Raw genomic sequence first — 16,929 nt, forward strand, 5'->3', positions numbered from 1 at the left:
GAATGTAATTTACTGTAAAATATGTCACAAGCTGGATAGGAAAAAATTTTCCAACTGTGAAAGCTGTGGCGAGTGGCAAATGCAATCGCTAAACAGAAAGGTTTAGCCGAACAAGGATGGGGATATCGAGTGATAACAAAACAATAAACTCTATAGATTGAAGATAATTTTGTGATCCTGAAAAGGACCCTTTTTAGCCTGCATGTGAATCCAAAGCATCCAACGAGCGAACAAATCGTAATGAATGTATTTTTTTGCCATCACTCCCTTTTAACGCTCATTCGTTCGTCTCGTTGGACTCGCCCCTCTGGCTGAGTCTGCCGATTTGTCTCTATCCTGTGAGTGTGTACCGCTTGAGTATAAAACACGCGGATCCCAAAAAAATATCTTATTTTCTTTCAAACCGTAAACCCGTGTGGTTGTACGGCATCGGCATCGTGGACGTAACAAAGGAGGACAAGTTAAGGGAAAGGCAAAGTCTCACTCGAACCGTGCAGGTCTCCAGTTCCCTGTTGATCGCATTCACTGATTGCTCCGCAAGGGTAACTAGGCGGAACGGATTGGTGCCGGAGCACCAGTATACCTAACAGCGATTATAGAGTTTCGGCCGTCGGAGTGCTCGAGTTGGCTTGCAAAGCTGCTCACGACAATCAGAAAACCCGCATCAAGAACAGAGCAGCTTCGGTTCGGCGCTCATCAAGGCAACAATTAGTTTCAGTGAGTGGCAAAGTGTTTCTCCGGCATGTCGCATTAAATGTAATTTACTGAACAACATGTCACAAGCTGGATGGGAAGAAATTTTCCAACTGTGAAAGCTGTGGCGAGTGGCAAACGCAAACAGAAAGGTTTAACCGAACAAGATGGGAATATCGAGTGATAACAAAAACACAACACCAAAGGTTCTTCTCAGAACCATCAACATATTCATAAAGAGTAAACAGTAAACTAATCCATTTTTCAGGTAGATAGGTAGGTATTCAAAAAAAATAGGTAGGTAGGTAGAAGAAAATAAAACAATATATATAAAATATATATTTAACAAAAGCTGTCCCCTTTGTATAGTCCTACGTCACTCCGGTTATGTCCCCGACATTACCCACCCGTCATTTTTACCACTGAGCTGTGTTTTCCTAACACGGACTTCAACATTAATGTTCCTGGGTGAATCCGCTTTGCAAATACATGCAATTCGGAGGTATTTTTTGGTGTTGAATACTTTTGGACTCGCTTGTCGTTGTGCAGACCGGAATATGTTTCGCTAAAACGTCATTTCGTCATTTCCGATACTAGAGGTGAATGAGGTGTTCGCGGATCGAGAACTACGTGAACATGAGATGTGCAATAATTTCAGAGGAAAATGTAAACACAATGAACGTTTGACAATTCTTCCGTTCACATAATTTGGTAGTCCAAGGCATCATATCAAACGTAAAAGGACGTTCATCAAATTTATTTGATACGAAGAACATAATTTATTACAAATATTCGATGCATTCTAAAAGAATATTCGAAGTGGTAAATAAGTGGATTGCATAATATAATTGCGTACGAAAATATGCGGTCGTGTCCTAGATACAACAATTTACATTTACAATTTACAATTTTTTGACGTGGGACTACGTCTAACCGGAGTATATGAGGGGTAAAATGAAAACCTAAACACAGAACATGCTGGAAAAAATGAAAGATTCCGAATGTTCATAACTCGAACATTTCTTACTGGATCGGAAAGATTTTTGCATCAATTGATAGGGAATATTTCTACGCTTCTATCGCAATTAATAAAATGTTATTTTCCATTAGATAAACAATTGAATAACTGTAAAATGTTAAGTGTTATCCAAACGTCCTAACTGCCTCGTTTCGATTGGCCTGACTTACGGGTTCGCTAACACAGCCATCAAAAACAAGCAGCCTTGGGGATGTCGGCATTGCAAACACACGAAAGTTGGGGGTATTTTTGTTCCGACTGAGTGTGTTTCCCTAACATAGACTTCAAATCCATGGAGCATAGGGAAATTGGCATTGCAAATACATGCAGTTCGGGGGTAATTTTGTTCCGACTGAAATATGTTTCCCCAATACAGACTTCAGACCAAGATCGGCCTTTCAAACAAATGCAAATTGCGAGTACTCTTGTACTCCCTTGCCTTTGTGCAAACTAGAAAATGTTTCCTTAAGACGTTCTCCTAAACATAGGAACCTGGGAAAATCGTGCAGACACTAGAGGTGAATGATCTTTCAAGTATATTTCCGCTATAGTATAAAAGGTAGAAGTTGAAGTTGTTGATTCGTGCAAGCCGGGGGTACTTTCTTGCACCCGAAAAGTGTTTTCCTAACACGGATTACAAAAGCGGGTACGAACACAACGCTTTGGTTATTCAAGATTGCATTGAAGGATATGCCTTCATATCTTCTGCTCACTGAATTTCTACGCATACCATTTGATGATTAGGAAAAATGTTGATAACAATTTGCTGCGATAAAGCCTATTGATTAAACAATATGCGTTCGACGCACATGTCAAAATTGAAACTGAGTGTCTGAAGTTTATCAAATCAAGCAAATTCGCTGTTCGAGAAGTACATACACTTGAGAGATGCAATCTTCAGCAGGAAATGTAAAATAAAATAATCGTTTGATAATTCTTCCGTTCACATATTTTGTCTCAGGCATCATACCGAACGTAAAAGAACTGTCATTAAATTAACATTTAACGAAGAACATAATATATCACAATGCATGAATTGACCTTACATGGCATTATACAATCATTTTACTCACAAATATATTGAAGTCAATTGAATTCGGAAATTGTTTCATTCAATCAAAAATTCAATCAATGCGGAAATTGGCATTGCAAATACATGTAAGTCGGGGGCATTTTTGTTCCGGCTGAAATGTGTTTACCCAACACAAACTTCTGAACCAAGATGTCTGGGGAAATTGGCATTGCAAATTCATGCAGGTCGAGTGTATTTTTCTTCCGACTGAAATGTGTTTCTCTAACACAGACTTTAAATCCAAGGAGCGTGGGGAAATTGGCATTGCAAATACATGCAATTCGGGGGCATTTTTATTTCGGTTGAAATGTGTTTACCAATTACAGACTTCTAAACGAAGGTGTCAAGAGAACTCGGAATTGCAAAAACATGCCAATCGGGGGCATTTTTGTTCCGACTGAAATGTCGGAACTGTCATTAATTTTACTTGTAACGAAGAACATAATCTATCCAAATGCATGAATTGACCTCACATGGCATTATACAATCTGTTTACTCACAAAGCAAATATATTGATTTCAATTGAATTCCGAGATTGTTTTATTCAATCAAAAATTAAATCAATACAAACAAATAATTCCTAAGCTAAGGTAGTCCCACGTCAACCTTGCGGTTATATCATAGATATAACCCACCCATTTTTTTAAAAAAAAACACGGGTTTTTTGAGATATTGAATTGAAATCTATTCTGGTTGTAGATCAATCTTTACATTTTGAGAATAGAATTCTATTCCAGTAATATGACCACCACCGATCCGTTTACACCGAACGATCCGCTAGACCCAATTTTCCACTACTTGACCACAGATTTCGACCGGAATGTTGCGAATTTCGTGTTGAATGTTGTCTCTGAGTTTTTCTAAAGTTGCTGGCTTGCTTGCATAGACCAGTGACTTGGCATAGTCCCATGAAAAGAAATCCAATGCCGTGAAATATGACCAAAAAAGTCTATTTTGCTTGTTGACAAAACCATTTTGAAATGAGTCTCATCGTTGAAGTTGGTTTTGTGATGAAAATCATCATTTTCATCAAGATATGCCAGAGCCCAATTCGGCGCTTCATATGGTCAATATAGTCAATTCGATCTTGTAAGGATGTAGCCCAAGACCTTTTCACAAAATACGCCACAATGTGGTTGGGAGATTGACTGATTTGAGTCATTTCGGATGAATTCACATGCGGCTCCGATATTTTCGTTACTTCGTGCGGGGCGGGTTTTCGTTAGCACAGGAACATCTAACAGCGAAAATGTAGATTCAAATTTGGTAACTATTATTATGACCGAAAATTGGAGTAAGCGAATTTCAGTAATAATTGTGAATAACCATTAAGCGTTGCTCGTTTGTGTACTTCATCATGATGAAAACATTGATTTTGACTAACGTTTTGACATTGTTAGATTATTAAAATGTTTTGAGGGTTCGTCCACACGAAGACCGAAACTGTCAAGTCGCTAATGGATGACCTTTTCTAAGCTATATAACATTCTTCTGTTATAGATGTTCACAGAACGCTGATGATGAGTTACATTCCGAATGAAAAGTACAACGATCGTGGAGAAAAAAAAAACCTTTGCAATTGACATATCACACACCCTGTCGGAACAGGTTGGACCCCAAGGTCTAATGGAGAACTCCTCGTAAGACAATTAAACAACGCGAAGCCATTAGCGATATCATTGCGGATCGCAGGCGAAAAAAAAACCACAGCTTCCTGTAATCATCGTTCTGAAACGAGGCGAAGCCAAAACTCTACCTACTTAAGGAGGGCGAGAGTCGAGCGTAGAGTACAGAGTGTGTTATTTTTATCCGCAACTTTTGCGTGCTATCACAAACATATTGCGTTCACGCTCGAACTGCCGGGCTTCGGTCCATCTTCCTTTTTCGATTTGGAATTTGAAACATACTATAAAATTTATTGCATGCAGCAGCAGGTTCGAAATTAATTGTTTGATCACACTGCCGGTGGCGGTAAGAACGTACACTTAGAAAAATCCCCGGTCGAAAACTACCAAATACATTTGGTAATGCAAAATTAGTAGAATGTACAAATTTTTTGTACATATTTATTGTCAACAAACCCGCATCCCTACAAGAGTTTAGTACATTTTACTCGATAACATTTGTAAACCTGAATAATGTCATATCTGAAAACTGGTGAGAAAAACGCGTATTAACCATTTTCATTGTTGCCATAATGCAATACGGAGGTATAATATGGATATAATTCTGATACGTGCATTTTCAGCGGGAAAATGTAGCCGATATTGGGCTTACGAATCATGGTTCTGCTTGACATACATGTTTATTAGTACGGTCGAAAATGACTATAGATTGGTATTATTTACCAAAAAATTCGTTATATTTACTTAATATTTCTCTCAGTGTATTGAGGTAGCCGCTGAAATAAATTAAAAATCATGTTATCACGCCATTCGTGTACGGTAAGGTGACTTATTCGTGTTTTTTTGAAGATATAATGTGATTGCATGTTCTAAGCAGCGTTTTGTGCTCAGCTGATGTTAGTTATTATGAGAACATTTTTTGTTAACTGTTTATTCTCCCGGAACAACTCCCGGTACTCAACAATTAGTTTGGAATCAGGAAAGACCATGATCACGCAACAAATGCTTTATATTTCGGGTATTTAAACTTCTAACATGATAACCCCGTCCGTAAAAAAGTGGCACACGTCCCGTTTGTACCAACACATGCGATACGCTAAACGAAGACGAACGATGAATAACGAAGCTAGAGAGAATCGCAAAGTCGTAGTGATGATATTTTCTGAGAAATGAACGAATTATTGATTTATCGGTCTGACAGACCAATGCGCGAGTATAGGAGTGTTAACACTTTCGGTCTGACACACCGACGCGAGTATAAGAGTAACTTTTTTGGACAAGTGGCTCTTTTCATATTCTAGAATATTGTTGAATGAAATGTATAAGTTAATGTTAGTGGCGTGGAATATTTATTGAATATAATGCATTAGATCTTTACCGGACTATTCGTATTTGATTTCAGTCCCTTTTTGTAACTGCATTGAACGGATCCATATATTAACTATTCGTCGATATATTCGTCGTTAGATTCATACGCTCAAAAGCAAAATATAAATGTTTGACTTTCGTATAGTTATTCGCTAAATATAATGGTCATACATATGTGGAAGAATTTCACTTGTGGAAGAATTGTAAACAGTAAACTATAAACTAATCGGTGGCTTATGGTAATTTTTAACAGTTACAGTTTTATAATGAACAATATCAAAAAAAATAAGAGAAATAAAAGGAAGTTCCTAGAAATCCTTTTATATCATCTTTTTACGCCCTATCTAAAAAAGGCATTAATTCTTAGTTTACCAAGAATACAGAAACAAAGAATATTAGAAATATGTGAAATTTAACATATTTTTAGGAGTTTTTTTCATTTAATCAGACCCTCTTCTTAAAATAAATGTCAATAAAGCCTGAAAAATACACAATGGCAACATTACAGAGAAGTTCATATTTTTTCCTGTTATTAATTGAAAGTAAGCAACTGAATATAATTCATGAAAGTATAAAGAGCATAAAAATAACATAAAAACGTATTTATTTATTTATATTTCATTGGTGTAAGAATTAGAACATACCTTAACTACATGCTCGAGACAAACATATTTTTTACATTTTTTAGTTTTTTAGGTCTTTCTTCGAAGAGAAGAATGTATATCGACCTTTTAGATCAGCTATACTCAACCTGCGGCCCGCGGGCCACACGTGGCCCGGCAGGCTTTTCCGGTTGTCCCATCTGGTGTTACTTTATTTTAAACTATTTTTAATGTGTAACAATAACGAAAACCTATGAAATCATCACCTATTTTTTTACGTAGGGCTATATCTTTCAGTAATGGTGCAAAATCAGAAAACAGAACACGGTTTTATGAAATAGAAATAGAAAATGCAGCGTTTTTTAATTTATCGAGTATAAACAAGCTATTCGCGATTTTACAACATTCATGATTCAGAGTTTAGTTAAGTTTTCCAAATAGGTTTTTTTTTTCAAAGTTAAAGCCGAATAAATTGAAGTTTTAAAGCCTTTATAATTCGAACCTGCAGACCGCAGTCTTTCTCAATACGGTTTCAGACAAAGCTGATTTGTTCGATAGAAAGGACAAATGAAAGACTGGTATCCACATAGTGATGTATGTTCGGTGGAGACACTGTGTTGATTTTCACGCCGTCTGGTGGAGAGTGTTTCTTTTTTGACGTGGGACTACGTCTAACCGGAATATATGGAGGGTAAAATGAAAACCTAAACACAGAACATGCTGGAAAAAATGAAAGATTTCGAATGCTTATAGCTCGAACATTTCGTACTGGATAGGAGAGATGTTTGCATCACTTGATAGGGAATATTTCTACGCATCTATCGCAACTAACAAAATGTTGTTTTTCATTAGATAAACAATTGAATAACTGTAAAATATTAGGCGTTATCTAAACGCCCTAACTGCATCGTTTTGATTGGCCCGATTTACGGTTTCCCTAACACAGCCATCAAAACCAAGCAGCCTTGGGGAAATCGGCATTGCAAATACATGAAAGTAGGGGGACTTTTGTTCTCATCGAAAAATGTTCCCTAACACAGACTTTAAAACCAAGCAACGAAATCGGCATTGCAAGCACACGAAAGAGCCTAGAGGCGAGTGAACTGAAAAGTTTAAACCCTCTTAAAGCCAAAAAGAAGAAAAAGAACACACGAAAGTAGGGGGAGCTTTTGTTCCCACCGAAATGTGTTCCCTAATAGAGATTTCTAAACCAAGGTGCCTGGAGAAATCGGTATTTCAAATTCATGTAAGTCGGGGGTATTTTTGTTCCGACTGGAATGTGTTTCCCTAACACAGACTTCAAATCCATGGAGCGTAGGGAAATCGGCATTGCGAATTCATACAAATCGGGGGTATTTTTGTTCCGATTGAAATGTGTTTCCCTAACACAGACTTCAAAACCGAGGTTTCTGGGGAAATCGGCTCTGCAAATAAATGCAAACTGCGAGTACTTTTGTCCTCGCTTGCCTTTGTGCAGAGTGGAATATGTCTGTCCTAACATGATCTTCTAAACTTAGGAACCTGGGAAAATCGTGCAGACACTAGAAGCGAATGAACTTCCCAGTTTCAAGCAAATTCGAGATTCGAGAAGTATGTACACTTTTGGGATGTAAACTTCAGAGGGAAATGTAAAATAAAATAATCGTTTGATAATTTTTTTTTTGTCTTTATTGGAAAGATTTTCAGCCTTAGGCTGGTTCATCAAACGTTTGATAATTCTTCCGTACATATATTTTGTTCTAGTCATCATACCAAACGTAAAAGCTCCGTCATTAAATTTACTTGTAACGAAGAACAATCAATCACAATAAATGAATTGACTTTACACGGCATTTGTTCATTTTTTTCACTCACAGAGCAAATATATTGAACTCAATTGAATTTGGAAACTGTTTCATTCAATCAAGAATTTAATCAATACAAACGAATGATTGCTAAGCTAAGGTAGTTCCACGTGAACCTTGCGGTTATATCATAGATATAACCCACTAATTTTTTTTGCACCACATCATTCTTGCATCTGTACTGGAGTGCAAGTTGAAAATTTCGAAAACGATATGTAACATTTGGGGAGCAAGGATTCGAGCGTAACATCTCTTTGCCGGTTGAGAGAAGTGGTATTACAATTACTTTCAAAAGATAAAAAGTGTATAAGTGATGTTTGTTAATTATTGACCTAATTTTCACAGCTTTAAAAGCCAACAAATGAAATCACAAAAATCTATAAGTTTTGGTGAAATCATAAGAACTCAGTAGATGATGCATGTCGTCGGATGGCCGTGAAAGTAGTATAAATATCGTGCTTACCCTGGCTGGTTCCAGTTTCTGTATTGCTACCATGTTGAACGAACGTGCAGAACTTGCACAAGTTAAGCATAAAAAATATTAAGAATATAACCAATCTTCACATAACGGTATGAAAACCAACATGGTGCGAGTTTTCATACAGATATGTGGAGATTGTTGCGTATAATTAAATCACACGTACAAATTGTTGAATTTATGGTGGAAGAGAGATTCTGTAAATTTGGAAGCGTGTTCGGATTTATTGGTGTATTGATGATGATATTTTGAATTATAGAGGCTCTCTCAGATTCTCAAACTTCCTCAGTTAATACGCCTCTAGCCTTAAAAAAGTTACAGGAGGGTTGTGTTCAAGACACGACCGTAGAGTTGACGTAGGATTCCGTTAGGCTATCTGCTGCATGCTGATTTTGGATATGTTTGAAGAATTACATTGTTAAACTCTTCGATAATAATTTGGGTCTGTTTTGTCTGGTTGTTAGGTATTGTTTGTTCACTCCACCAGTGTCCATAACCGAGTGATAGTGATAGAAGGATGGTGAATAGTCATTAGATGGTGCGTATCACGTACCAAAGCCGCCCTCTGTTGTTCTGGACGAGATGGCTCCTGTGTTATGTATGGATGAAATAAAGGAAAAAAGGCTCATCAATGTAATAGAAGATAATTATCATTATCGAACACAAATTTTCTCACCAGAAAAAAGGTTACTTTAGTATAGAGAAAATATATTAGAAATGGAAAAGGTAATTTCATTTATAATTTTTTATTTTCTGGATGTTTATTCAATCCATTTCCTTTTCGCTTTAAACCCAACGGCACACGATGCTACATGCCTCATATGTCATATGCTGAACTGTCAAGTTCCGAATATTGTTTTGGAAAATCTAAAAATAAAGACTATGAAAATGGAAAACTTTCTGCTTTTGCTTTTGTATTATTGGAATCGTAATCCAATTCGGATTCTGATTTTGAAGAGTAGAGTAGACGGCATTAAGCTACGTGTGCTTTCATTGGGAGGTGAAAATAATGATGGATATTCAGGTGGAATAAATTTCAAAATTAAAATTATGAATGAAAATTTACCTTAACGTATCGAATATTTATTTTATGTGATTAAATAAAAGTTTTCTTTCCGATATCGCAGAATATTGAACGAAAACTGTGTCTAATGATGGTTTTATATTATAATAGTAATTATTTGTGGAACAAACAGGAAATGCATCGACAAATGGTTAAGTGAGTGTCAGAACTACATGTGTTTGGTAATCAAACAATATTAAGTAAAAATTTTCATTCAAACTTTTATATGTTTACACTGCACTTGGCCCTTCTGATCTGATGGTGAACAATTTACCTCCCAAGCACTAATATCACCACCAGACGTCGACACTGTACATTTGCCGTCGTAAATATAAACAAATCAGACTATATAACGCACACCAACAAACCACCGCATTCGTGAAACTGAAAACGTTTTTTTATTACAGAGTCAGTTTGGCACTGACTCAGTTTTAAAAACAAATTCGCTATTAGCAATAAGCATTTGAAATTGGACAATTTTCTCGGTGCGTTCGATTTTCGATTTTCAATTTGTACCTCAATATGTTCCCGAAAGACGTAATCCTACGTCAAAAGGCCAATTTGGAAAACTAAATAAAACATTCGGCCTTGACAAAGACCATTTGGAATGCTGCCGCTGTCGCTGCCAAATGGTCACTAGCAAGATGACTAATAAATCGTGAATGATTTAATGATGACATTCCGATCGATCAATTATTTTTTCGTGAATTCGAGCATTGTTTCAGGGTTTAGGATGTCATCAAAGTGCAACGCATTTGAAGCCGGGTGTGAAAAAGCTATTTTCAGCAGTGAGTGCTGTGTTCTTCTGTGGAAACTGGAAGTTTGCGAAACATTCGCAAACAATGAAACTTCTCCCTCACTGAGGGCATTCATTCAACGGCCCTCAGTGCTACCAAATATTTGTGCTAAAAAGTTTCATTCTTGAATTACTATAATGTTTGTTTTTCGGCATTCATAATTCCTACGTTAACAATGCGGTCGTGTCTTAGACACAAGCGGCACCATGACTACCATGTTTTTGTGGCCCATCTGAAAAAAAGGTTGAGTACCGCTGTTCTAGATAGTTACCAGATAATAAATGTTCTGAAATTTCAAGTTTTCATATTTCTAATATTTTTTATTTCTGTGTTGTTGGTTAACAAAAACTTAATGCCTGCTTTTTTATGGGGTATAAAAAGCTGTTATAAAAGGATTTCTAGGAACTTCCTGCGACTTGTTTTCTTGTCGATATTGTTCAGCCCACATATTTAAAAAAAATATCCCCGAAACTGTAAATGTGAAAAATAACCATAAGCCACCGAATAGTTTATAGTTTACAATTATGAATTCTTCCGCAAGTGTAATTCTTTCACAAGTGTGTATATGTGTGACCATTGTATTTAGTGAAAAAACTATACCACAGTCAAACATTTGTATTTTACTTTTGCACGTATGAATCTAACGACGAATAATATATGAATCCGTTAAATCCGATGACAAAAAGGAATCAAATCAAATAAGATTAGTCCGGTTGAAGCTAGAGAGAGAGAGAGAGAGAGAGAGAGAGAGAGCAAAGAACACTCTCTCTCTCTCTATCTCTCTCTCTCACACACTCTCTCTATCACTCTCTCTATCTCTCTCTCTATCTCTCTCTCTATCTCTCTCTCTAACTCTCTCTCTCTCACACTCTCTCTCTATCTCTCTATCTCTCCCCCTATCTCTCTATATCTCTCTATCTCTCTCCTTCTCTCTCTATCTCTCTCCCTCTCTCTCTATCTCTCTCCCTCTCTCTCTATCTCTCTCTCCCTCTCTCTCTATCTCTCTCCCTCTCTTTCTATCTCTTCCTCTCTCTCTCCCTCTATCTCTCTATCCCTCTCCCTCTCTCCCTCCCTCTCTCTATCTCTGCCTCTCTCTCTCTCTCCCTATATCTCTTCCTCTCTCTCTCCCTCTATCTTTCCCTCTCTCTCTTGGCACTTTTTTAAAAAATATGCAAAAAATTTAAATCATTTTCTTTTCATCAAACCAACAAATTAGCATTGTGCTTCTCGAAACAGCCTTTCGATTTGCGGTTCGATTATTGTTTATTGCATCATTCAACATTCATTCCTTCATTAGATTTTTCATTTCTTCCAGATATTGTGGCACACCTGCACACACCAATTTAAACATATGTACGTAAAATATTCTAATACCTAAAAGTTGTAGCTTCCAAATGATGCACATCCCATCGATATGAGATGATTTTTCGCGAAGTTACAGCATGTCAAAAATCACCTAAAATTTCCGACTTCTCACTCTGTTCCTCTATTTTTTTGTCGAGTGTATTTATGACCACGCAGTCAAATTTCATGAGCATGTTATACGGATTTTGTGCTGGTGTAATCCATTCCAGCGTGACGTGACAATGAAATAGGTTTTTTCCCGTTGTCATGTATAAATTACACGATTTCCAAATCGTAAACGACATTGAAGTAAAATAGAGAAAATTTCTCTCAAGAATCTTCAGTTGGAGAATATTTTACAGATCAATTCGCTTATTGCCAGCCCAATACTTTTGTGACGTGACAACACCTGTCTTTTTGCGGTTTCCGACTTTTGAACATCAATGTAGTATTTTCAGTTCCGTTTCAAAACATACAAATAAAATTTGTTCTGTGATTTGTCAACAAAAGATGAACGTGGATTCTTGTATATTCAGTTTTTCACAATACTCGCAAGAACATTGCAAAAATCGGCATTCATTTTATGATGTGACAACGCGCTCTGTGCGAAAAAACAGTCTCCACGAAGCGTTGTCACGTTACACAATCAATAAGTTGTATCCAATAAGAATTTCACAGTATTGCAGCAAGCTATACACTATTTTTTATGTTTTTTATTATATATATTTTTACACTTTCCTCTGAGATCTCCCCTTCCCCTTCTAATGGTCCATCCTATACGGGAATGTGGTCCTAATGCGACCGGTGATCCTGAACCTACGCTACTTCATATCTCAGGTACGGTACTTCCTACCGAATTTTCAGTAGTGTCAAATGAAAGGTGTCATAATGCTGACAATTTGATAACATGGTGACTTTTTTCTGGCTCTCTTCATTCTAGCATTTTAGCGCCATGTTGCGTTTTCATTGCTTCAAAAACAGAGAAGAAATAGTTTTGACATGTATGCAAAATGAGTTCAATGTTCTTTTAAATTGTGAAACATTGCGGCAATTATAATTGGTTATGGTATGTTAATCAAAATAAACTATATAAAATGAATCTTCCTGTTATCTGTAATACACGGTATGCCGTTGTTTGGGAAAAAATGGGGTGGTCCTAAACCGACCTCCAATTTTTACATGGTGATTGTTTAACACGTTCACTCTGGCCCTTGCCATCAATGGCTGGCACAATCCTGATTCATTGAGTGGCGCTCACTACATGGGGAACGCATTTGATTTTTCTATCAGAAATTTTTGATAAACACTTTATATGTATCTGTCTGCATGAGCGCGTACCTGCGAAAGGACGTTTATGTTTGCGTGCTAAAGTTGACTTTCACTTTGACTTGGACGTTGACTTTGATCGTTAACCGTTGACGTTTGCGTGTGCATTTGGATGTGTACTTTCATTGTCTAACTCCACACGCGTCGCTCTAAGGCTAAGTTCTTACCACTTAAATATTATCGCCCTCTCGCTTGAATCCTATCTGCTCACTATCAAACTTCATTCTCTTTTTTCATTCTTCTTCGTGTACCCATGGATATATGCCAACGCTACCATTCACGATCGTATTGTGGAATTTCATGTCATTTTCGGTTTTTTAGATCCGTTTTCAACGAACCGAAAGTGACCAACCTCTATTTTGAAATGACATCGGAATACGATATTCTACTTCCGCAACGATATTCTAAGACACCCGCAACGAAATACCCAAATCGTATGGGGTTTCCATATTTTTTGTCACTCAATACTATTATCAGCAAACCGAAAGTCAAAACAAGAATCAATTCTATATTGTGGAATCTACGTTCATCTATTGTTGACAAAAAATAGAAGAAAGTTCATTTGTATGTTTTGAAACGGAACTGAAACCGTTTCAAAACATTAACGTTCATCAGTCCGAAACAGAGTCAGGTGTTGCTTCATCACAAAAGTATTTGACAGACAACAAGCCAATCTATCTATGAAATATTCTCCAACTGATGATTCTTGTAGTAAATTTTCTCAATTACACTAAAACACCGTTCAATTTTGTTTGTTTCATACATAAAAATGCCAAAAAAAATGTTTGTATTGAGTCAAAATATTTCCAAAATATATATTTTTATAAAGGCTCATATGGGGGTCTTCGTAGCCACTTGGTTACGCGTTCGCTTAACAAGCGATCGATCGTGAGTTCAAACTCAGGGCCCTCAATTGACCATCTTTGTGTTGTTATAGAATAACTACGTCCACGCAACCATCATCAGCGATGGAAATTGATCCACGGTGGAACAAAAATCGATTCATCCATACAACTGCTCTGCTCTGCAAGAAACATCGGGCTGCTGTTCTATAAATAGCCCAACAATGATCAATATCAACTGTCTCCGCTGTCCGGTCTGCTGAACAATGGATGAACAGAAAGAATACCATTACGCCTAAATGGCTACTACAGTGTAATTTACCATAATGTAATGGAACAGTAAACTTAACGCCTAAATGGTTACTACTAACTACTGTGTAATTCACAATTTATAGAAACATAAAACATATGTACATGTACACGATTAAACCCGGCTCTGTTACAGCTAAAATGCTAATGAGCCTAATAAATAAATAAATGGGATAAAAAAAGGCCCATATGGCGTTAGCCTGACGGGGCCGGGAGTTCAATACTTTGACAATTTTTCTTATTATCTATGTTAGTAATATGTAACCGATTACTCGCGGTTGGCTCGAGGTTAGTATTACAAGTGTTTTCGTAATTGGGATGTTGTTGTCTCCAATGCTCTGTACGTGTGCCCGACACGGGATACTTCCTATTGGGATGCAGCTGACCATTAATCAGCAACGCCCCCTAGTCTGTACCTCATATCTAGCGTGGTGCGTCTTTCTTGACTCGAGGAATCCAGGATAGAATGGTCACTAGCCGGCGCAATCATCAGTTCGTGTAGAGTTGTCATGAGCGGTACAACCTTTGGCTCTTGTTGAATAATCAGTGGACTGCACAACCTTCGGCCCGTGCATCTGTAAAGAGTGTGTGTATGTATTGCCGCGACTAAGTAAAAGTTTATCGATCGGATAGGAGGGATATGAAACGGGGACACAACGAAGGAAACATCATTAAACGTTGACATCGGCGTTTCTGAGGAACAGGTATAGATGAAGCAGAAGATCAGGATCACGGCTACCTAAGCTATCCCGGACGGGGATCTCCGATTGTCTGCCTTGTGCTCTCAGTGCTCTAGAGAGCTGAGAGCGAGCAGCATGGAACCGAATACACGACCAGACAACATGCTCGATGTCGTGGTAGTCATCGCCACAAGCACAAAGATTGTTTGCTGCGAGCCCAATGCGATAGAGATGCGCGTTTAGGTTGTAGTGATTGGACATAAGCCGAGATATCACGCGAATGAAATCACGACCTACATTCAATCCCTTGAACCATGCCCTCGTCGAGACCTTAGGGATAATCGTGTGTAACCAACGACCGAACTCATCTCCACTCCACATGCGATGCCAACTTACGAGCGTGTACTGACGAGGAATGTGGAAAAATTCATTATAAGCAATTTGCCTTTCAAAAAGAGTGCCTTCTAAAGCGCCCACCTTAGCTAGCGAGTCCGGTTTCTCATTCCCCGGAATCGAGCAATGAGAGGGAACCCATGCTAAGGTAATCTTGAATAATTTTTCGACCAAAATACTCAATAGTTGTCTTATTCTTGTTAGGAAATAAGATGAGCGTTTATCAACCTTCATTGAGCGGATTGCCTCTAATGAGCTGAGACTGTCTGAAAAAATAAAATAGTGGTCGATGGGCAATGTTTCAATGATCCCCAGTGCGTAGTATATCGCACCCAGTTCAGCAACATACACGGAACAAGGATCTTTGAGTTTGAAAGAGGCACTGGAATTTTAATGGAAGATGCCAAAGCCAGTGGACCCGTTTATGAATGAACCGTCAGTAAAGAACATTTTATCAGATCCAACTTTCCCATATTCTGCCGAAAATATTTGCGGAATAGAATCGGAGCGTAGGAGATCTGGGATTCCATGGATTTTTGGTCGCCTGGACAGATAAAAAATGACAGAGGAATTGCAGAAGTAAGGGAAGCAAACTTGGTTGGAGATGCCTGGTGAAGGGTGCACGTCGTGGGTAAGGTACTCATGGTATAAAGACATAAAACTTGACTGAGGAGTCAGTTGGAGTAGATTTTCGAAGTTATCAATCACCAATGGATTCATGATCTTGCAACGGATGAGAAATCTGTAGGATAATTCTGTGAACCGAAGAGTAATCGGGGGTACTCCTGCCAAAACTTCGAGACTCATCGTATGTGTCGAATGCAAACACCCCATGGCTATACGCAGGCAACGATATTGTATTCTCTCCAGCTTGAGAATATGAATCCTGGCAGCTGATCGGAAGCAAAAACTGCAATATTCTAACACTGACAATATCGTTGTTTTGTACAACTGAATGAGGTCTCCTGGATGGGCACCCCACCATGTTCCGGTTATCGTTTGGAGAAAATTGATTCTTTGCTGGCATTTCTGTTTCAAATACGCAATGTGTATTCCCCAGGTATATTTAGAGTCAAAATATAATCCAAGGTATTTGAAAAACATCGAGTGCTTGATCGTTTTGCCGGATAGGTGAAGCTGGAATTGGGCGGGTTCGTGCTTCCTAGAAAAAACGACCATTTCGGTTTTCTCCGTAGAGAATTCGATACCCAGCTTGAGAGCCCACGTGAACAGATTGTTCAGGGTATCTTGCAAGGATTTTTGCAGAACGGCGGGATTAGTACCCGTGATGGAAATAACTCCATCGTCTGCAAGTTGTCTCAGCGTGCAGTCTCTAGTTAGACAATCATCTATACCATTGACGTAAAAACTGTACAAGAGGGGGCTTAGGCAGGAGCCTTGTGGTAGGCCCATAAAACTGTATCGAGAAGATTTCAAGCTGCCATGATTGAAAAACATGTGCTTTTCTGACAGTA

The sequence above is a fragment of the Toxorhynchites rutilus genome, chromosome 3, assembly GCF_029784135.1.
Source record: "Toxorhynchites rutilus septentrionalis strain SRP chromosome 3, ASM2978413v1, whole genome shotgun sequence".
NCBI classification, from domain to species: domain Eukaryota; kingdom Metazoa; phylum Arthropoda; class Insecta; order Diptera; family Culicidae; genus Toxorhynchites; species Toxorhynchites rutilus.